Genomic DNA, 23,542 nt, shown 5'->3' with positions numbered 1-23,542 from the left:
TTTCAGGATTTTCTCTTTGTCACTAAGACTTGTAAATTTTACTATTAGGTGACGGGGTGTGGGCCTATTCTTATTGATTTTGAGGGGCATTCTCTGAACCTCCTGAATTTTGATGCTTGTTCACTTTGCCATATTGGGGAAATTCTCCCCAATAATTCTCTCCAGCATACCTTCTGCTCCCCTCTCTCTTTCTTCTTCTTCTGGAATACCAATTATTCTAATGTTGTTTTGTCTTATGGTGTCACTTATCTCTCGAATTCTCCCCTCGTGGTCCAGTAGCTGTTTGTCCCTCTTTTGCTCAGCTTCTTTATTCTCTGTCATTTGGTCTTCTATATCGCTAATTCTTTCTTCTGCCTCATTTATCCTAGCAGTGAGAGCCTCCATTTTTTATTGCACCTCATTAATAGCTTTTTTGATTTCAACTTGGTTAGATTTTAGTTCTTTTATTTCTCCCAAGAGGGTTTCTCTAATATCTTTCATGCCTTTTTCGAGCCCGGCTAGAACCTTGAGAATTGTCATTCTGAACTCTAGATCTGACATATTACCAATGTCCGTATTGATTAGGTCCCTAGCCTTCGGTACTGCCTCTTGTTCTTTTTTTTGTGGTCAATTTTTCCGCCTTGTCATTTTGTCCAGATAAGAGTATATGAAGGAGCAAGTAAAATACTAAAAGGGTGGCAACAACCCCAGGAAAATATGCTTTAACCAAATCAGAAGAGATCCCAAATCGTGAGGGGGGAGAAAGGGGATAAAAAGAGGTTCAAAAAGAAAGAAAGAAAAAAGAAAAAAAGAAAAGAATTTAAAAAAAGAGAACAAATAAAGAAAAATGTAAAAAAGAAAAATATATATATTAGATAAACTAGTTAAAAAACATTAAAAAAGAAAAGGGTAAAAGTTAAAAAAATTTTTTTAGCAGAAGAAGAGAAAAAAAATGAAAAAGAAAAAAATTAAATTAACTGCAAGACGAAAAAAAAATCACAGGGAGAAAGCCATGAGTTCCGTGCTTTGCTTTCTCCTCCTCTGGAATTCTGCTGCTCTCCTTGGTATTGAAACTGCACTCCTTGGTAGGTAAACTTGGTCTTGGCTGGATTTCTTGTTGATCTTCTGGGGGAGGGGCCTGGTGTAGTGATTCTCAAGTGTCTTTGCCCCAGGCGGAATTGCACCGCCATTACTCAGGGGTGAGTAATGGGGCCGGGCTGAGTAATCCGCTTGGCTTTGCTTTCAGGAGCTTTTGTTCCCTGAGCGCTTTCCGTTGAGTTCCGGAGGGCGGGAATACAAATGGCGGCCTCCTGGTCTCTGGCCCGGAGGAGCCGAGAGCCCGGGGCCCCGCTCCCCAGTGCGCCCTCAGAGAACAGCGTCCAGTTACTCCCGTCTGCTTGACCTCCGGCCGCGCTCCGAGCTCACCGAGCCTGAGGCCAGTTCAAGGTAACCCCGAGCTGCGAGCTTACTGTCGGCTCTGTCTCTGCAGCCGGCTTTCCCATTCCAATACCCACAAGCTCTGCGACACTCAGACACCCCCGATCCTTCTGTGACCCTGCGGGACCTGAGGCCACGCTGACCCTGCGTGGGCTTCGCCCCAGTTTAGCCTCCGGAGCGATGTCCCTCAGCGGAACAGACTTTTAAAAGTCCTGATTTTGTGCTCCGTTGCTCCGCCGCTTGCCGGGAGCCAGCCCTTCCCCCTGGGGTCTATCTTCCCGTCGCTTTGGATTCACTTCTCCGCCAGTCCTACCTTTCAGAAAGTGGTTGTTTTTCTGTTTCTAGAATTGCTGTTCTTCTCTTCAATCTGCCGATGGATTTGCAGGTGTTTGCAATCTTTAGATAAGTTTTCTAGCTGATCTCCTGCTAGCTGAAGTAGTCTCAGCCTGCTACTTCTCCGCCATCTTGACTCCTCTTGACTTTGTAATTTTTGATGGTCATCAGGATATGAAATGTCATGCTATTGGGGCTTTAGTCAGAATCTTTCTTTTCTTTTCATTTTTTTAAAGGATTTTTTAAAAAAAATTTATTCATTTAAGAGAGAGACAGAGAGAGCACAAGTGGGTGGAAGGGCGGAGGGAGAGGGAAAAGCAGATTTCCTGCTGAGCAGGGGGCCCAGTGGGGGGGCTTGATCCCAGGACCCCACGATCACAACCCAAGCTGAAGACAGACACTCAACAGACTGAGCCCCCCAGGCACCCCTTAGTCAGACTCTTTCTGAATACTGAATTCTAATAAGGCCGGACATCATCAATCTTTCCCATTGTGGCCTTTAGGAAATGCTTATATTTGTTATTTTTATTTTTTTTCTCTAGGTTCGGATGTCAGGCTTCCAGTACAGATACAAAGGAGTCGATGTCTTGGGAAGAATGCCTGAAATACTTTAGAGTCTGTGTATGTGGTCTCTATATTTTTTAAGTGCAACTTCTGGGCTTTATGTGCCACCTGTATTCTGATGAGTCCTCTTGGCCATGGAGCCCTCTGGGAGTGGGCACTGAGATGCTATGTGAAGTGTAATCTCTCTATTAGGGATTGACACCTGTGGGAGGGAGGCGGGAGGAACAGCGCTGGGTGGATGGAGAATCTGAACTGTGATCCAGGCCCAAGGTTGGACTTGACTGATTCCACAAGGAGCTCTGGAGTGTGGATAATCTATTAGTCTTCTGTTGTTTGACTCAGAGCCTACTAGAGTTGTCCCCTATGTGGCTCAAGTTCCTGGGTCTTCTATCCCCAACTCCTTCAGTTACCCCATGGGGACAGCCATCTGTGAGCCTTTCTGTGCACCCCTGGGCACTCAGGGCCCAGCCTGACGGAGCTGACAGAATTCCCAGTGTCTGGAGTGGCAAGTCCTACCTCAAAGGGGGATCTAGGCAGGCTGTCTCTGCCTCCAACATTAGTCCCAGATTTCTGTCTCTGGTGCAGACTTATCCCCTGAATTCTGCCCTTGGATTTGCGATGACTCATCCAAAATCAAGCTCTTGATCTTTTCTCTCAAGCCTGCTCAGCCTGCCTGCTTCCGTTTCTCAGTTGCCAGCAACTCCACCAGTCTCAGTGCTCAGGCCAGAATCTTTGGCATCGTCTTTGACCGACTCCCCTCTTTATTCCATTATGTGGCAGTCTGATCTGCAAATCCCATTGATTTAATTTGTGAAACATCCCAAATGCGAACACGCTGGACCAAGATACACACCATTTCTCCCCTGGGGTTTTACATTTGTTCCCTAACCACCCTGCTTGGCTAAATTATTCTCTTGTTGAAATGCAAACTTGATAATGTCCTTTCTCTGCTTATTACTGTCAGTGGCTTCACGACGAGTAAAATCCAGATTCCCCTCAAAGGCCTGCAAAGCCTGGCAAGGTTGCCCCCCACCCCCATCCTGGGCCCCATCAACCCTGACTTCATCTTCTCTTCCCCTCCTTGCTCATTTCCCTCTATCTGGAATTGCCTTCCCCTAGGATCCCCATGGCTCCCTCTCTCCCGTCCTTCAGGCCTCTGCTCAAAAGTTGCCTTCTGAGTTGGGTGTCTCTGGCCACCTCTTTAAGCTTGCGGCTCCTGCTGTTGTACCACTTGCCTTCTTGGCACATGATCCTCCATGCCATTAATCCCCACCCGATGTAATTTACTCATCATTTTGTTCATAATCTATCTTGCTATCAGACTGCAGAAGATATGCAGGGGCAGCAAATTTCCCGCCCCCTGTGTTCTTGCCGAAACCCCAGTGTTAGAACAGTGCCCGAAAAGAGCAGGGGCTCAATAAATATTTTAAAATGAATGCAAGAGTGAATTTATACAACACTTACCACTACCTTAGGTGAGTTTGTTTCTTTTTTAATTTTAATGATACTATTGGTTATGTGAATGCATTTTAAGGAGATATTCAGATGTTAGAGGATGCACAAGAGTCCCCCTTAACATGGGTGGTGGGCATTCTACTTTTCTTTTGTGTCTACCCAGGCACCAAACATTTCTTCTCTCTTGTGAGCCTCCTGAGCTCTGTGGGTCTGGGACGGGAGGCAAATTAACACCTCCCTTTGAAGAGACTGTATTAGTTTCCTCTTGCTGCTGTAACAAATTGTCACAGGCTCATGTAAAAAGAACATGAGTTTATTGTTTTATAGTTTTGAAGGTCAGAAGTCTTACTGGGCTAACATCAAGGTGGTGGGAGGACTGATTCCTTCTGGAAGCTCTAGTGGAGATACCAGTTCCTTGCCCTCTGGCTTCCAAAGGCCGCCTACATGTCTTGGGCCCTTCCTCCATTTTCACAACCAGCCATGTGGCTTCTTCCTCCAGACTTCTGCTTTCCATCCTTCCATCTTCTCTATTGAACTCTGATCCTCCTGCCTCCTTTTGTGAGGATCCTTGTGATGACGTTGGACCACTGAAACAATCCCTATGGCTGCATACAGGGACATAGTCCCAGGTTCTGAGGATCAGGACAAAGACCTCTCTGGGGGCTGTTATTCATCCTACCCAGAGGGTTAGGCCTTTTTTTAAAAAAAACAATTATTTTTTAAAAGATCTTTATTCATTTATTGGAAAGAGAGAGAGAGAACACAAGTGGGGTGGGGGGAGCAACAGAGGGAGATGGAGAAGCAGACTCCCCACTGAGCGGAGAGCACAACATGGGGCTCTATCCCAGGACCCTGGGATCATGACCTGAGCCAAAGGCAGATGCTTAATGACTGAGCCACCTAAGCACCCCATGTCGAACATTTTTTCAAGGGCACATTGACCTTTTAATTTCTTCTTTGGGAAATGACTGATATCTTGCTCATTTTAAAATGGAATTGTTTGTATTTTTCTTACAGATTTCAAGAGTTGTTTATAAATTCTAGATATGAGTTAGATATAGGGCTGTAAATGCTTCCTTCCATGCCATGGTTTGTCTTTTTTTTTTTTAAGATTTTGTTTATTTATTTGACAGACAAGAGATCACAAGTAGACAGAGAGGCAGGCAGAGAGAGAGGAAGGAAAGCAGGCTCCCTGCCGAGCAGAGAGCCTGATGCGGGGCATGATCCCAGGACCCTGAGATCATGACCTGAAGGCAGAGGCTTTAACCCTCTGAGCCACCCAGGTGCCCCATGGTTTGCCTTTTTATGTTCTTAACTGCAAATTTTGAAGATCAAAAGCCTTTAATTTTGATGAAGTCCAGTTTTTTCTTTTATGATTTGTATTTTTGTGTTCTGTTTAAGAATTCTGCACCTACTTCAGAGAAATATATATTTTCTTCTGGTGTATTATAGTTTTAACTTTCATATTTAGTTCTATGATCAAATCTGAGTTAATTTTTGTGTATGATGTAAGGTATGGGTCCAGTTTCTCTCTCTCTCACTTTTTTGCATATGGATGATGAATTGTTCTGTAAGTCTTTATATGAATTTTTAGAATGAATTTCTTATGCACAGCTAATGGTTGGTTCTTGCATTTTTATTTTTTCAATTTTATTTATTTAAGAAATCTCTATACCTCATGTGGGTCTCAAACTCATGACCCCAAGATCAAGAGTTGCATGCCTCTCTTACTGAGCCAGCCAGTGCCCTGGGTCTTGCCTTTTTTTTTTTTTTGAAGAGTTTATTTATTTGACAGACAGAGATCACAAATAAGCAGAGAGACAGGCAGAGAGAGAGGGGAAGGCAGTCTCCCTGCTGAGCAGAGAGCCCGGAGCGGGGCTCGATCCCAGGACCCTGAGACCATGACCTGAGCCCAAGGCAGAGGCTTAACCCACTGAGCCACCCAGATGCCCCGGGTCTTGCCTTTTTATCCACCCTACTATTCTCTGCCTTTTAGTTGAAGTATTTTTACCATTTATAATGTGATTATTCATATCATTGAACTTAAATATACCTTTTTTGATATCTTCTTTCACTTTCACCCTCTGTCACTTATTTTTTCTCCTTTTTTCCTTTTTGGGTTAATTGAAGGTTTTTTTGGTTTGTTTGTTTTTAGCATTGTGATCTCTGTTACTGGTTTATTAGCTATATATCTTATTTTATTGTTGTTGCTCTAGGGTTTGCAGTGGACAACTTACCAGTCTACCATCAAGTAATGGTGGGCCACTTCACATACCAGGGAGTCTGCTTCTCCTCTCACTCCCTTTCTCCCTCTGTGTTCTCTCTCTCTCTCAACTAACTAACTAACTAAATAAAGTCTTTTTAAAAAAAAATAAAAATAATATTTTAAGAAATCAATGATGAAGAACACCTGGGTGGCTCAGTGGGTTAAAGCCTCTACCTTTGGCTCAGGTCATGATCTCAGGGTCCTGGCATCAAGCCCCACATTGGGCTCTCTGCTCAGCAGGGAGCCTGCTCCCTCCCGCCCGCCTCTGCCTGCCTCTCTGCCTACTTGTGATCTCTAGCTGTCAAATAAATAAATAAAATCTTTTTAAAAATTTTTAAAAAATAAAAAAGAAATCAAAGATGAGAAAAACTCCTTTGATATTACCTACGCATTTCCCATTTGCAGATTTATTTGTGTAAATCTAGGTTTCCATCTGCTATCATTTTTCTTCCATTCAAAGAACTTCCTTTAACTTTTCTTCCAGTAAATGCCTGTTGGTGATAAATTCTGTTTTTGTTCATCAGAGAAAGTCTTTGTTTTTATTTATTTTTTGGAAAGTCTGTAAATTCCCTTGAGAAGATATTTTATTTGGGTATAAAAGTCTAGGTTGACAGTTTTTTCCCCTTTCAGCTCTGTAAAAATATAATTCAATTCTCTTAGGCTCTGTGTAAATTCTGATTAGAAATCATTAATGTTTCTTATTTTTGTTCCTCTTCTTCTTCTTCTTCTTTTTTTTTAGGTTTTATTTATTTATTTGGCAGACAGAGATCACAAGTAGGCAGAGAGGCAGGCAGAGAGAGAGGGAGGAAGCAGGCTCTCTGTCAAGCTGTGAGCCTGATGTGGGGCTCTATTCCAGGACCCTGAGATCATGACCTGAGCCAAAGGCAGGGGCTTTAATCCTCTCAGCCTCCCAGGCACCCCTCCTCTTCTTTTTTATCTTATCTTTTTTTTTCATTAATGTATAATGTATTATTTGTTTCGGGGGTACAGGTCTGTGATTCATCAGTCTTACTCAATTTACAGCATTTATCATAGCGCATACTCTCCCCAATGTTCATCACCCAGCCACCCCATCCTTCCCTCCACCCCTAGCAACCCTCGGTTTGCTTCCTGAGATTAAGAATCTCTTATGGTTTGTCTCCCTCTCTGGTTTTGTCTTGTTTCATTTATCCCTCCCTTCCCCTGTGATCCTCTGTCTTGTTTCCCAAATTCCTCATATCAGTGAAATCATATGATAATTGTCTTTCTCTGATTGACTTATTTCACTTAGCATATAGCCTCTACTTCCATCCATGTCATTGAGATGGCAAGATTTCAAGTTTTTTGATGGCTGCCTAATATTCTATTGTGTATAGATCCCACATCTACTTTTCCATTCATCTCTCCTTTTGGGCTGGTCATAACTTGAACACCTTCCAGTTTTGAATGAGCTCTGGGAACTGTTTAGTTCATAGCTACCTATCTTTTGTATGTGTGACCTTATGGAGTTTCACCCTATGCACGTACAATTTAGTATTCAGCAAAGACTCTGGTGGAATCCCATGCAGATTTCTGGGACCCTTTTTATGCATAGCTCCCTATTCTCTCTTATCGCCTCTGGAGCCTATTACATACATATTCTTAGTTTTCTTTCTTTTTTTTTAAAAAAGATTTTATTTATGTGAGGGAGAGTGAGAGAGAGCATGAGCGAGGGAGGGAGGAGAGGAAGAGGGGCAAACAGAATCCCTGCCAAGCAGGGAGCCCAAGGTGGGGCTCAATCCCAGGGTCCTGGGATCATGACCTGAGCTGAAGGCAGATGCTTAACTGACTGAGCCACCCGGGCTCCCCACATACTCTTTTTTCTGTCATGTCAATTCATCCCAATATTTATTTTTTTCTCTCTGTGATTTACTGGTCAGTCTTTTGTTGATCCCAGTATCCTTAATTCTTTTCTTATTTCATCACCCTGACCTAGAAAAATCTCAGCATTAATTGAATCTAGTGTCCATTTTCCCCCTGTGTCTACAACTATGGCAATTTTGTGCAGCTGAATACACAACTTGGTAGAGTGGTGTCAGCATAAATGTTTCATTGGAAATAGCCTGAATTCCTCCTGTGATTCTGCCCAGCAGATCCCTTCTATTTCATCTTTCAACTCTTTCTATCATTATATGTCGGTGGGCTTTCAAATATTCTCAGCCATCCTCAGATCTTCATGCTTCTTCCTCCCTTTTAAAATATGCTTGTCTCCTACATCATAGAGAGGTTGAAGTTATCTGTTGAGAAATCCCTGTGTTTCCTTCCACAATTCAGAATGATCCTCACTTTACACCCATTCTTTTTTTTTTAAGATTTTATTCATTTATTTGACAGACAGAAATCACAGGTAGGCGGAGAGGCAGGCAGAGAGAGAGAGGAATAAGCAGGCTCCCCGCTGAGCAGAGAGACCGATGCGGGGCTTGATCCCAGAACCCTGAGATCATGACCTGAGCCGAAGGCAGAGGCTTTAACCTACTGAGCCACCCAGGCGTCCCGCATTCTTTTTTTTTTTTTAAGTTTTATTTATTTAACTAATCTCTATACTCCGCTGGGGCTTGAACTCATGACCCCGAGATCAAGACTCAAATGCCCCCCTGACTGAGCTAGCCAGGTGCCCCATACCCATTCCTTTTTCCTACACTTATGTTAAGTGATGAATTCCTTTTTAAAACTAAGATTAGGGGCGCCTGGGTGGCTCAGTGTTAAGTGTCTGCCTTCAGCTCAGGTCATGATCCCAGGGTCCTGGAATAGGGTCCCGCATCAGGTTCCCTGCTCAGTGGGAAGCCTCCTTCTCCCTCTCCCACTCCCCCTGCTTGTGATCCCTCTCTCACTGTGTATCTCTCTGTTAAATAAATAAATGAAATCTTAAAACAAAAAAAAAACCCCTAAGATTAATTTTTTTGCTAATGCACTGGTCCAATGTTTCTTCTCCTCCTTCTTCATACTTAGTAATGGGCTTTGATTTAATTAATATTAAATATGTCTTTCTACTGTAATCCAACAAATCCAATCTACCAGCTCTTACCCATCAGTATTTAAACTCTCTCTCTTCCCCATGAGGTTCTGGTTACTCTCTCACAGTTACATTTATTGGTAGAGTGATCTGTACTCCCCTCCATTGCCTCACTCCCATACACTGAGTGCATAGTAAATTGGCCTTCCGTCACACAGCCCCACTGCATTTATTTTATCTTTTTTAAAAAATATTTTATTTATTTATTTGACGAAGAGAGAGAGGGATCACAAGTAGACAGAGCAGCACACAGAGAGAGAGCAAGGGGGAAGCAGGCTCCCTGCTGGGCAGAGTTCCCGATGCTGGGCTTGATCCCAGGACTCTGGGATCATGACCTGAGCTGAAGGCAGAGGCTTAACCCACTGAGCCACCCAGGCACCCCTATTTTGTCTTTTAAAATGGGTCTCTGTCAATACCTACTGCCTTGTTTATTTAGTTTTTTAAATTTCCATGTATTTATTTTAAGTAATCTCTACACCCAAGGTGGGGCTCAAACTCACAACCCTAAGATCCAGAGTCACACACTCTTCCAACGGAGCCAGCCAGGTGCCCCTCTTCTGTCTTGTTCAGATATCCCGCACGCTCCTTCCTTGGAAGGCCTCCTGTTTTCCCTACCAAACCTTTGATAGGTGGAAGTCATTCAGGCCTGTGAGAGATTTTCCAAAGATAAGGCAGAGTCCTATGTTATTCTCTAAGCCTCACTGTTTAATGACCTCACAATTATTTGACCTCATCCCGGTAGAGAATACAGAAAAATGTTTTCTTCCTGCTCCCTCTGATAGCATCTTGCGATATTCTCTTGAAACACTGATAATTAATTTGGGTAATTAGTATGCTGAGAAAAAAATGTTTAGAGATTTTTCTTGGAGACACTGTCATTGATGCTAGAAATAACATAATAATCACAGCTCTAAAGAGATGAGGTCAGTCCTTCTCCTCGCTCGTGCTCTCTCTCTCACTGTCTCTCTCTCTCTCAAATAAATAAATAAAATCTTTAAAAAAAAAAAAATAAAGAGATGAGGTCAGTAAAACCAAGCCTGTAACTGAGGGTTCAGCTTTTCCCTCCCATGGCAAATCTGGTAAACTTTGGGTTTACTGTCTTCTAACAAAGGTTGCTCAGGTGAGTGGAGTTTTAGTTCAGATTTAGAAACTGGGAGAAAAGAGGGGTGGATATTCAGAGATGGGAATCTGCACAGCATCTGGACAACACTGCCTTTTCACAAGTACACACAAGAATACGTGTAGAGCCTGCCTTACTGGGAAAGGATGTTCTCTAATCATTTGGAGATTCTCTTGCCCTTGCCCACTTGCCTACAGTGTCTCCTTGATTCTTTCTCTGCATTAGTTCTGCCCCAATTTTTACCTCTGTTCTTTGATTAAACCTTAGTCTGAGATTCCTTAAGTGTGGAATCAAAATGAATTAAATGTATAATAGGGAAAGTTAGAGGCCTGATGCATAACATAGAATGTCTTAAATAAATATTAGAATGTCTTAAATAAATATTAACATCTTCTGTTTCCACTGGACCTTGTCCGGATGAGACTGAATTTGGACAATTTATTTATATGGGAGAGTACTATGTGTGCACAGCATGAAAAATTTAAAAACATTGTCTGCATCTTAATTAGCTTGGTACACTAAGAAATTATATCTTATTGTAGGTTCTGATCTTTTAATCAAAATAATACACCTTGGAACACATGCCAGACCCAATTCCGGAAGAAGGCATGCTTACCCATGACTATCTCACAGCTGGGTTCTCATTTCCAATAGCATACTTGGAACCAAAACCAAAATTCTGAGATGTGGTATATTGTTCTTACAATCAGACATCTGATGTGGATCCTTCTTTCTGCTCTCTGTTCCAGGGACATAAAAATCCTGAAAGCAAATATGACCGATCAGGACCATGGCTAGCACAGGGTCAGTGCTCACAGGGGCTTAAGTATTTGGTGCAATCTCACTGAATCTTGGGGGACATGGACTTTAGGAAGCCATTTTCACACTTTTTTGCTCAAGCACAGAGCCTATACAGAATTCATCATCAGCCGCCGTATTCCCTTGGTCAGCAGCACCTCTGCTGCTATTTCTTTTCTTTTTTTAAGATTTTATTTATTTATTTGACAGATAGAGATCACAAGTAGGCAGAGAGGCAGGCAGAGAGAGAGGAGAAAGCAGGCTCCCCGCTGAGCAGAGAGCCAGATGCGGGACTCGATCCCAGGATCCTGAGATCACGACCTGAGCTGAAGGCAGCAGCTTAATCCTCTGAGCCACCCAGGCACCCCTCTGCTGCTATTTCTATCTGCGTGTATGTGTCTGGTTCCTGCTCTTTCCTTTGCCCTGAAATTTATTTGTCTGTTAATATTTGATTTGACAATCCAACTTTATACTTCCCAAATCATCCACCAATTATTCTGCTCCCTCTTACCAAATGGCTGTTTTCTAATTTGTTGAATTTTCTATTTATTTATAATTTTTAATAATTTTATTTATTATAGAATTATAGATTCTAAAAATAGTAGAATTATTCTAGTTAATAATTATATTAATAATTATAGTTGATAATTATACCAATAATTATAATCTATAGATAATATAAATATTATAGAATTATAAATAATTCTATTTATTTATAATTTTTTATATTATATAATAATTACATATTTATAATTTTTTCTGGACACTTCATCCTGACCCATTGATATATTTGACTGGTTTTCAATTGTACCCACACTTTAATTGCTGTAATAAGTTCTAGGAAATCAGGTAAGCAATCCATTGTTATTATTATTTTTTAAAAAAATGAATCAGTTTCTGTATGTTTGAAAATTTTGGTAATAAAGTATTGGGGAAAATGACTTGGATTTTCTTGCACAATTATAGCTAAATTTCGAGATAAATTTCCCAATTCTCCCCAAAGCTGTCTTGCTATTTTGACTGACATTGAACTGAATCTACACATTTGAAGAAGTTTCAAGAGTTGAATCTATACCTTTGAGGAAGTTTCAAATCTTGAGGCATTATATTTTCCCATCCAGGAACATGCGATGAATTCCACTCATTCAAGATTTTTTAAATGCTATTTTTTTTTACTTTTATATTTCCAGCACATTACTGATCTAGTTTGGTTCCAAGATTCGAAAAGTGTTTATTCATAATATATCTTAAAATTTTAAAAAGATTTTATTTATTTCCTTGACAGAGAGAGACAACAGTGAGAGAGGAAACACAAGCAGGGGGAGTGGGAAAGGGAGAAGCAGGCTTCCCGCTGAGCAGGGAGCCTGATGCGGGGCTCGATCCCAGGGTCCTGGGATCATGACCTGAGCTGAAGGCAGGGGCTTAATGACTGAGCCACTCAGGTGCCCCTATATTTTAAATTTTTGCATACTTGTGTAACATTTGAGCAAATTACTATATTATTACTTCTAAAATATTTCAGCATGTTCTTCAAATGTTACACATAAAAATGATCTAATTTTCAAAGAGAAATAACTTTTTCCTGCCATTTTGTTGACCAAGTCAGAAAAATAATGAATTGTGTGCATGAGTTCATGTTAGTCATTTTTCCCCCTTGAAATGAGATTGTTTCTAATATTCATTGTCATATTAATCGTGGGTAGTCTCGGAATATATCTTCGTTAATGTATTATTATTAAGATATACTGCTCATCCAGTTTAGGTCCTTGATTCAGAGTTGTATTAAAAAATTACATAGGGGGACACCTGGTGGCTCAGTTAAGTGTCTGCCTTCACCTCAAGTCATGATCCCAGGGTCCTGGGATCAAGTCCCACATCGGGGACCTGGGATCAAGTCCCTTGCTCAGTGGGAAGCCTGCTTCTACTTCGCCTGCTGCTCCCCCTGCCTGTGCATGCTCTCTCTCCCTGACAAAAAATTACATTGGTTTATAGAAACATAACATTTGGCAGAGGGTATTTGATAGTATCCAGTGCAACATAAGCTACTTGAATACCTATCTCTCAGATAGATTAGGCTTTTACATAAACAAAACCAAGCAAATGCTCAAATCAAGCAAGAACATGCAGTTTCAAGTAACACAATTATTGAGCTTAAAGCATTATTTTAAACAGGTTTTATTTGTTTGTTTGACAGAGAGAGAGAGAGAGAGAGAGAGAACGCACAAGCAGGGGTAGCAGCAGGCAGAGGGAGAGGGGGAAGCAGATTCCCCACAGAGCAGGGAGCCTGATGGGGGCTCAGTCCTAGGACCCTGTGATCATGACCTCAGCTGAAGACAGATGCTTAACTGACTGAGTCACCCAGGCGCCCTTTAATGCACTATTTTAACAATTAAGTGGAGGATATGCATTCTGTGTTAAGAAACCTGTCAATGTAAAGAACATATTGAAATGACTTTTGGCGTGAAAATAATGACTCTATTCATATTTGTTTATTCATGTAATAGATATTAATTGACTGCCTACTAGTAACAGATTGTTCTAGACCCTGGATATGGACTGAAAACATGGAGACAAGACCCCTGCTTTCGTGGCTCTCATAGTTCTTTTGGAGGAAATGGTCTTCCTTTGATAGAAATAAGGTTATCCAATAAGATCATCTCAGTTGTTATAAGTACCACAAGAGATATAGTAGGTGATGAGGAGAAAAGAAAACTTCAGGGTTAGGATTTTTGTGCATGACAAGAGGATAGGTTTCCCAGAAAGGAGTTTTTAAAGAAATTATGGTGAGAACTGTAGTTCACTTGATTTGAAGACACTCATGTGTTCTTTCTGTTTCTCTCCAGGTGCTACGGACCCGAGCAAAATCATACCTCAGTCATGACCTTTAGTCACCGAAGCAATGATTTCTGCTAACTTGGCAATAGGTATGGTCATCCTTGCTCAAACTGGAATAAGGATTGTGGGTAATGCTTTACTCTGTTGTTATGTCTGCTCTCTTTTTAGGAGAGCTAGATTGAGACCATTAATGCAAATAATCAACCATCTTGCTTTAGCCAATACTTTGATCCTTCTTTGTGGAGGAATCCCTTTGACAATGGTAACCTTTGGGTTGAAATATTTCCTATATGATGTCATACATAAACTTGTCTTTTATTTTCAGAGTTGCCTAGGGAAATTCTCTTAGCATCACCTGTCTTTTGGGTGGTTTCGGGCCTTGAGTATAGACCCTACAAACTGTAGATGGGCAGAACTCAAATTCAAATCCCCAAAGCACATTAATTCACCATGTGTCCCAAGTTGGATGTTTCATTGGCTGATAAATATCATTGCTCCCATGAAAGCAACTGGACCAAAGACTAGCAGAAATATCAGTGTGAAATAAAATCTGGGGTGTTGCCCTAATTGGTTGGTTAATGCAATTACAGAATCAACACATTTAATTATTTTCACCTCTGTTGATGTTACTTGCTTGGGATTCATGATATGGGCCAGTGGGTACATGATATTTTTCCTTCACAGGCACCAACAGCAAGTCCAACACATTCTCAGCACTAGATAATCCTCCCAAATATCCCCAGAGACCAGAGCCATGAAAGCTATCCTAAGACTTGTGAGCAGTTTTTCTTTTTTTTTTTTTAAAGATTTTATTTATTTATTTGACAGAGAGAGATCACAAGAGGGAGAGAGGCAGGCAGAGAGAGAGAGAAGGAAGCAGGCTCCCGGCTGAGCAGAGAGCCTGATGCGGGGCTCGATCCCAGGACCCTGCGATCATGACCTGAGCCGAAGGCAGCGGCTTAACCCACTGAGCCACCCAGGCGCCCCGTGAGCAGTTTTTCTATATTTCATTCTCTCTCTTCTGGTTTTGAAATGCATGCTTCTCTTTTTGAAAACCACCCATTGTGGCTTGTGAACACCAGTGCGCTTCCAGCATCTTGTTTTCCAACCCTCATTCCCTTTTTGCTCTTAAAAAGGGACCCTCATATCTCTAGCTTCTGCTGTTCCTGCTTGAGAAAGTTGTAGAATTCACCCAACTACTGACAGTCTTCTAGAACATTCATTCACCCATGGATCTCCTACTGTCAAGTATGTGAAGTATATTCTCGGCACCGCTGACGTGTGTTAGGCACAGTGGTGAACAGCAAGGGTATTTGCTCCAATGAAGTCGGTGGGGAATCCAGACGTCAGACAAATAATGATAGAATTGCATTTGCGCGGATTGGTGCACTAAGGAACTCAGGAAAGCATGTTTTAGGACTGTGGAAAGCTCCCTTTACTTAGGATGCTCCCTGAGCATTTTGGAGGAAGTTTGCCAGCTTTAGTGGGTGTTTTAGGTAAACAGAAAAGCGTGTCTGGACACCATCTGCAGGAAGGAACAGAGAACATACAAAGAACTGAAGGAAACCCCATGTACCTCGTATGCCAAGAGCAAGGGACTTCGGCATGATTGAAGGACGGATGACAATTAGCTAGGTCTTACAGATTAGGTGAAGAATTTGTATCATGACTCTCAACAGTCGTTTCAGACAATTTAAGGATTTTCGTCTAGGAGAAAGGAGGCATTAAAAGAAAACGTCTAATTTGCATACCCATTCTGAGCAGGGTTTATTGAGTTGAGCAACAGTGGCTTTGGGAGGCAGATACGGGAGACTGTTGAGGTCCACCAGGTGAGAGAGGACGATGCTTCTGATAAAGATGATGAAAATGAACATGAGGGTGAGCAGCACATGCACTTGAGAAAAACTTCCTTAGAAAGAAGGAAGCAGGGGCGCCTGGGTGGCTCAGTGGGTTGAGCCTCTGCCTTCGGCTCAGGTCATGATCTCAGAGTCCTGGGATTGAGCCCCGCATCGGGCTCTCTGCTCACTGGGGAGACTGTGTCCACCCCCTCTCTGCTTGCCTCTCTGCCTACTTGTGATCTCTGTCTGTCAAAGAAATAAATAAATAAATAAAATCTTTGGGGAAAAAAAAGAAAGAAGGAAGCACTGAGCTTAACGATCATCTTACCAATGGTTATTTAAGGCTGCTGTGGACAGTGGCTCACCATTCTCTGGAGACATGGGCACCTGGAGGGATTGCGGTGGTGTGTCTTGATCCTGAGAAATTGGGAAGTGTCCTTGGGGTGTAGAAATACCGCACATTCTTTTTAGCACGTGGCATGTGTTGTGTCTCTAAGGCAATTGCTTCACAGATGTGTCTGGTGAGGTATCACACACATATACATGAGCGGGGGACAGAGGGAAGGCTTGCTTTGTGGATACACATTTGGGTGCCGACAACATATATCGGTACTAGGGACTTAGGTAGGGTTTTAAGAGGAGCAGTTTGAGAGTGGAGAGAATATGCCTGAGAACTTAGTAACAAGTTAGCTTCATTTAAAGATCTGATAGAGGAGATAGATCTATACTTCTACTCTGTTCATTCCTTTATTCATTCATTTTAACGAGAATATTCAATGCTCCCTTACTATATGTCTGGCACTGTTATAGGCAATGTTTCAGATATGAACATATAGTTATACATCTGATAGGAAGAAATAGTGGTCCTTATGGAGTTTATATTCTACTGCGAGTGGCAGAAAATATTAAATAGATACCATAGTATTTCAGCTGCTGCTAAGTGCTCTATTGAAAACTAATGAGTAGGAGGGGGACAAGGAATGCCCTGGGTGATTCAGCTTTAGTGTTTTTTTTTTTAAGATTTTATTTATTTATTTATTTATTCGAGAGAGAGAGTGTGTATGTGCTCATGAGTGGGGTTGGGTAGAGGGGGAGGGAGAGGTAAACAGAATCTTTTCTTTTTCTAAAAGATTTTATTTATTTACTTGACAGAGAGAGAGAGAGAGAGCACAAGCAGGCAGAACAACAGGCAGAGAGAGAGGAGGAAGCAGGCTCCCCGCTGAGCAGAGAGCCCGATGCAGGGCTCAATCCCAGGACCCTGAGACCATGACCTGAGCTGAAAGCAGAGGCTTAACCCAGGCACCAAGGCACCCCTAAGATTAAGATTAAGATTCATCAGAGAGAATCTTAAGCAGACTTCCCCTGAACGTGGAGCCCGACGTGGGGCTTGATCTCATGACCTTGAGATCATAACCTGAGCAGAAATGAAGAGTTGGGCGCCCAACTGACTGAGCCGCCCTGGCACCCCCTGTAGGTGATTCAGTTTTCAATAATCTGGTCAGGAGATTCTTCCTGAGAGTGTGATATTTGAGCAGAGACTTGAAGGACTGGAGGGAGGACGTGATGCATACAGCCTTTGGCAAGAACATAGAGGATAGAGCGGATATGTAGGGGAAAGATGGAGCAAGGACAGTTATTGGTGCATTTAGGGAATAGGAAGGTGACTAGAGGGGCTGTGGGGAGACTGGGGAATGAGCCACAGGAAGAGTTTAAAGTGCCAGCATATATGAAGTATTGTAGGTAGTGTAACTATTTTGACTTTTTTTAGGGAGCCACTAGATATTTTTGAACAGAGGAATGACATGGCCCTATTTATCTTCAGAAACAAAGATGATGGTGGTTTTCTACTCTACCAGTTCCAAGAACTCCCTTTCCCTAATGGTTTCAGGATGGGCTTGACGGAGGTGATGTTGGTGCCATATTTGGAAGCTGGAAGAGAAGCAGTAGCCATATGCTCTGAAGGACAGTGTGGGCCCAGGTGCTGCTGCAGCTCCCCACGGGGCTGCTCATCTGCTGACTCAGTGGCGGGCACGGGGCCCCAGCTCCTGCCAGGACCTTGTTCAGATCCTCCCAGCACTGTGCCAGGTGTGTGTGCAGCCCGGGACTCGGTGCCCACTTCTGCATGTTGCCCACATTGTAGGAGGTGGAGGTCGTGAGGCACCGACTTGGGTCCCAATTTGTCCTCGCCCTCTCCTATTTCACACCCAGCTTTTATGGCCTGTGTGGCCTGTGAACCTGCAGCGACCTCAGGCCCACCCCTGGACCTGTGTGGCATCCTGTAGACTCCACAATGGTGAGAGGTCTAATCCTTATTTTAAGAAAACTTCCTATTCCATTCCCCTCCTATTCCATTCCCCTCCTGTGGTTCTACTTCTCTGATTGACTCCAACCTGATACAACAATGTTCCTCCTGGGTTCTTGTTTGGGAGATCAAAGGACACAAGAAGGCAAATTTGCGTATATTTTTACACATTTGCTTTTTTCCTTTTCTGAGGCAGTTACAATTCCCAGGCAAATAGGAGTCTTTTTTAAAAAAATATTTTATTCATTTTTTTGAGAAAGAGTGAGAGCGAGAGTGATCACAGAGTGAGGGGGAGAAGCAGACTCACCACTGAGCAGGGAGCCCAATGTGGGGCTCAATCCCAGGACCCTGAGATCATGACCTGAGCCGAAAGCAATCTGTTAACTGACTGAGCCAGTCAGGTGCCCTTAAATGACATCACTTTTAAAGTTTCTTTGTTAAAAAAAAATAAAGTTTCTTTGTTGGTAGTATTTAGAAAGTACATAGAAATAAAATCAGCATTGTATTTTGAATTTGAGTCCAGCAACATTGCTAAATTATAGTATATTGCTTAATTTTTAAAAAAGATTTTATTTATTTTTTTGACAGAGAGAGATCACAAGTAGGCAGAGAAGCAGGCAGAGAGTGAAAGCAGGAGGAAGCAGGCTCCCAAGCAGAGAGCCCGATGCGGGACCCGGTCCCGGGACACTGAGATCATGACCTGAGCTGAAGGCAGAGGCTTAACCACCCAGGTTCCCAGGATATTGCTTTATATTCCATTTCATTTTCTATATGCACCATGCTGTCATCTGCAGATATAACAAGTTTATTCATTTTCATCTGATCCATATGCCTTTTATTCATTTGCCTTGCCTTAAATTCATTGGTAGAACCTCTAACAACATGGTGAGAATGGGCTTATTTAGTTAATTCTGATGTTATGGGGGAGAGCTTTCCATTTTCATCATTAATTATAGTAACTCATCATTGTGATTGGCTGTAGAAATTTTCGATGTTAGTGTAAGAATAAAGAGGTTTTCTTCGATTCTCACTTTGCTAAGAATTTTGCATTTCTTGAATAAACCCCATTTGGTTGTGATATATTTTTTTAAAAAGATTTTATTTATTTATTTGACAGATAGAGATCACAAGTAGGCAGAGAGGCAGGCAGAGAGAGAGGGGGAAGCAGGATCCCCGCTGAGCAGAGAATCTGATGCGGGGCTCAATCCCAGGACCCTGGGATTATGACCTGAGCAGAAAGCAAAGGCTTTAACCCACTGAGCCACCCAGGCACCCCGGTTGTGATATATTTTTTATTTTTTCTTGATTTATTGGTATTTTGATAAGGAGTTTTGCATCTTTGTTTATGAGATGCATTTTGAAATGTCCTTATCAGGTTTGGTATCAAAATTGCTGGACTTTTACAATGAGTTGCAGTGTTTTCTTCTTTCTATTCTCTGGAAGAATTTATGTAAGACTAATATTATTTCTTTATTAAATGTCTAGAATTCCCTGGTGAAGCAATCAGGCATGGAGTTTCTTTGTGGAAAAAATTTAAAATAGTGGTCCAATTTCTTTAATAGTGCTAGGAGAATTCAGACTTTCTAGTTATTCTTGTATCAATTTTTATAGGTTTTATTTTTCAAGAAAATTGGTCATTGAACTAAGTTTTCAAATATTGAGAAGTTGTTTATTGGATTCTCATTATCTTTAAAAATGTGTGGAGAGGGACACCTGGGTGGGACAGTTGGTTAAGCATCTGCCTTTGGCTCAGGTCACAATCCCAGGGTCCTGGGACCAAGTCCCATGTTGGGCTCCTTGCTCAGGGTGGAATCTCTGCCCTTCCTTCCTACTCATGCTCCCTCTCTCTCACTCTCGCATTCTCTCTCTCAAATAAATAAATAAAATCTTTTTAAAAAAAAGAAATTGTGGTCATTTATTCCATTTCTTGATGCATACTTGACAACAGCAGAATCCCTACCTTTCCTCCTTAATATGACGAGTGAGTACTGTTACTATAAGAAGTGTCCTTGGAAAGCCCTTGGAAATTAATCTGACTGTTGCAATAGCAATTTGCAATTGACACGTATATATGGCACTGTGAGGAGAGTGACTTTGTCAAAGAATAAAAGAGGCAAATGCGGTGACTCCTATCACCTACCTCTCTGCTGACTTCACTTGTTTAGCTTGTGTTGAAGTGCGTAGAGTTTGGATACTGACTATAGTTAATCATTAAATCAATCAGGATTCCTAATTTCTGTGCGTTAGATGATGGCGGGTAAATTCATAACAGATGCCAGTAGTACAGATGTCTCAGCTATGTCACCCAAATGACAGTCATTGCTGCATTTAGCAACTCCCTCTACTTAGAAGCACAGTGTTGGGCGCCTGGGTGGCTCAGTTGGTTGGACGACTGCCTTCGGCTCAGGTCATGATCCTGGAGTCCCAGGATCGAGTCCCATATCAGGCTCCCAGCTCCATGAGGAGTCTGCCTCTCCCTCTGACTTTCTTCTCGCTCATGTTCTCTCTCATTGTCTCTCTCTTAAATAAATAAATAAAATCTTTAAAAAAAAAAGAAGCACAGTGTTAGTGGCCCCTGAGTGGCTCAGTCAGTTGAGTGTCTCTGACTCTTGATTTTGTTTTGGGCTATGATCTCGGGGTCATGGGATCCCGTCCCACCACAGGCTCTGCACTGGATGGGGAGTCTGCTTGGATTTCCCTTTCTCCCTCTGCCTGCCTTCCCCCCACCCAGTTCACTCTCTCTCCCTCACTCTTTCTCTCACACACGCAAAAGGCGCAGTGTTTATTTGGTTTTGGTTTCTGTACATTTTAAACATACACACCATTTGAATGTGCTGCTTTGACCCATTTTTTATGAAATAGGCAGTATTGATTGGGTTCCAAAGCTAGAGAAGATTTGGCAAGTCTTTTTAAAAATTTTTTAAAGATTTTATCTTTAAGTAATCCCTACACTGAATGTGGGGCTCAGACTCACAACACTGAGATCAAAAGTCACATGCTTCACTGACAGAGCCAGCCAGGTGCTCCTGGCAAGTCTTTTTTTTTTTTTTAATGGGATATAATTGACATATAGCATTGTATTAGTTTTAGGTGTATAATGATGATGACATAATGATTTGATATTTGCATAGATTGTGAAATGATTAAGCAAAATAAATTTAGTTAACATTCATTACCAAACATAGCTACACATTTTTTTCTTGCAATAAGAACTTTTAAGATCTGAGATGCCTGGGTAGCTCAGTCAGTTAAGCATCTGCCTTCAGCTCAGGTCATGATCCCAGGAACCTGGGATCATGTCCCACATTGTGCTCCCTGCTCAGTGGGGAGCCTGCTTCTCCCTCTGCCTGCTGCTCCCCTGCGTGTGCTCTCCCTTTCTTTCTCTGACAGATAAATAAATAAAATCTTTTTAAAAAGAACTTTTAAGATCTATCTTAGTCACTTTCAAATATGTTTTGATCTTATCAAATATATGATACGATATTGTTAACTATAGTCACAATGCTGTCTGTATATTACAACCCCAAGGCTTATTGATTTTATAACTTTTGAAGTTTATACCTTTTGACTCCCTTCACCCACTCCACCCCTCTATTTTACTATTGATGTACTTCATTCTCTTAGTTTCTGAACAACCCCATTCTTTTCTGTCCCACATTCTTTGCTGCCCACTTCTTTCAACCTAGATCTCTTAACTCTGTAGTACACCAGGGGTTGTTCTTAGTTCTCCTCCTCCTCTCTACCTTCATATTCTTTTAAAAAAAGATTTTATTTATTTATTTGAGAGGGACACAGAGAGAGCAAGAGCACAAGAGCAGGGGGAGGGAGAAGCAGACTCCCCACTGAGCAGGGAGCGCAAAGACAGGGCTCAATCCCAGGACCCTGAGATCATGACCTGAGCTGAAGGCAGACACTTATCTGACTGATCCGCTCAAGTGCCCCCATATTCTTTTTTTTAAGCTTTATTTATTTATGAGAGAGGGAGAGAGAGAGAGAGAAAATGTAAGCAGGAGGAGGGGCAAAGATGCAAAAATCTTTAACAAAATATTAGCAAATCAAATCCAGCAATACATAAAAAGATATTACATCATGAGCAAATGAAGTTTCTTTCAGGAATGAAATATATTTTTTAATTTTAATTTTTTAAACATATAATGTATTATTAGCCCCAGGGGTACAAGTCTGTGAATCACCAGGTTTACACACTTCACAGCACTCACCATAGCACATACCCTCCCCAGTGTCCATCAGGAATGAGATATATTTTTAACATTGGAGGCATTTTACCATACCAATAAAGGAAAACCCACAAATTATACATTCATCTAGGTACATAAAAAATTAGTAAGTGAAGAACATTTGACAAAATGCAAGACCCATTTATGATGAAACTCATAGAAAACTGAAACCAGAAGGCAACTTCCCAAGTCTGTTTGTTGAGTGATATCTTACCCAGCACCCCCCCAACAAATCAATAACAAACATCATAATATCAAACTGTTAAAAATCATTCCTCTAACATTAGGCATAAAACAAGGATGTCTGATGTTAAACAACCTCTACTCAACATTGTACTGGAGGTTTAGCTATTGAAATAAGGGGAGAAAAAGAACTAAAATACATACAAATTAGAAAGGAAGGACTAAAACTGTTATTTTTTAAATTTTTAAAAATATTTATTTATCTATTTTTAGAGTAGGGAGAGGGACACATGGAGGGGGCAGAGAGAATCTCAAGCAGACTCCATGCCAAACAGAGATCCTATGCAGGGCTCAGTCTCACTACCTGAGATCATGACCTGAGCCAAAACAAAAAATCGGATGCTTAACTGACTGAGCCACCCAGGTGCCCCAAAATTGTTATTACTTGCAAATCACATACTTGCTTTGGGTTTTCTAGATACACAATCTTTATAAATTCAGAGTTAGTGAATTTATCAATGTTTCTATGTATAGGTCAATAAATAAAAGCCAATTGTATTTCTGTTTATCTGCAATAAATTAAAAATGATTCATACCATTTACATCAAAACACAACACATACCTCAGAATGAGTTTAACAAAATAAACAATACCATAACACTGAAAAACACAAAATTTCTCTAAGAAATTAAGGAAGACCTAAATAAGGAAGAATATAACATTCATGGACTAGAAGGCTCAATATTGTAAATATGTAAAAATTTCCCTCAAATGTATGTAATGCAGTATTGATTAAAAATCACAGAACAGGGGCACCTGGGTGGCTCTCAGAACAAGGGGCACCAGGTTAAAGCCTCTGCCTTCGGCTTAGGTCATGATCCCAGGGTCTGGGATCGTGCCCCGCATCAGGCTCTCTACTCAGCAGGGAGCCTGCTTCCCTCTCTCTCTCTCTCTGCCTGCCTCTCTGCCTATTTGTGATCTCTGTCTGTCAAATAAATAAGTAAAATCTTAAAAAAAAATCACAGAACATTTTGTGGAAATTGACAGGACGATTCTAAAACTCATATGAAAGGGCGCCTGGGTGGCTCAGTGGGTTAAAGCCTCTGCCTTCACTCAGGTCATGATCCCAGGGACCTGGGATCGAGCACCACATTGGGCTCTCC

At 41.6% G+C, this 23,542-nt stretch overlaps 1 pseudogene; it reads left to right on the top strand.

The window, feature by feature from the left end:
* Nucleotides 1-1,384: 1,384 nt before the first annotated feature.
* Nucleotides 1,385-15,742, top strand: LOC122912033 (annotated as a pseudogene).
* The last annotated feature ends 7,800 nt before the right edge of the window (nucleotides 15,743-23,542 follow it).

Source organism: Neovison vison, chromosome 7 (genome assembly GCF_020171115.1).
Source record: "Neovison vison isolate M4711 chromosome 7, ASM_NN_V1, whole genome shotgun sequence".
NCBI classification, from domain to species: Eukaryota; Metazoa; Chordata; class Mammalia; order Carnivora; family Mustelidae; genus Neogale; species Neogale vison.
The sequence above is the reverse complement of the archived record's forward strand: the minus strand, read 5'-3'. Positions and strand labels throughout refer to the sequence as shown.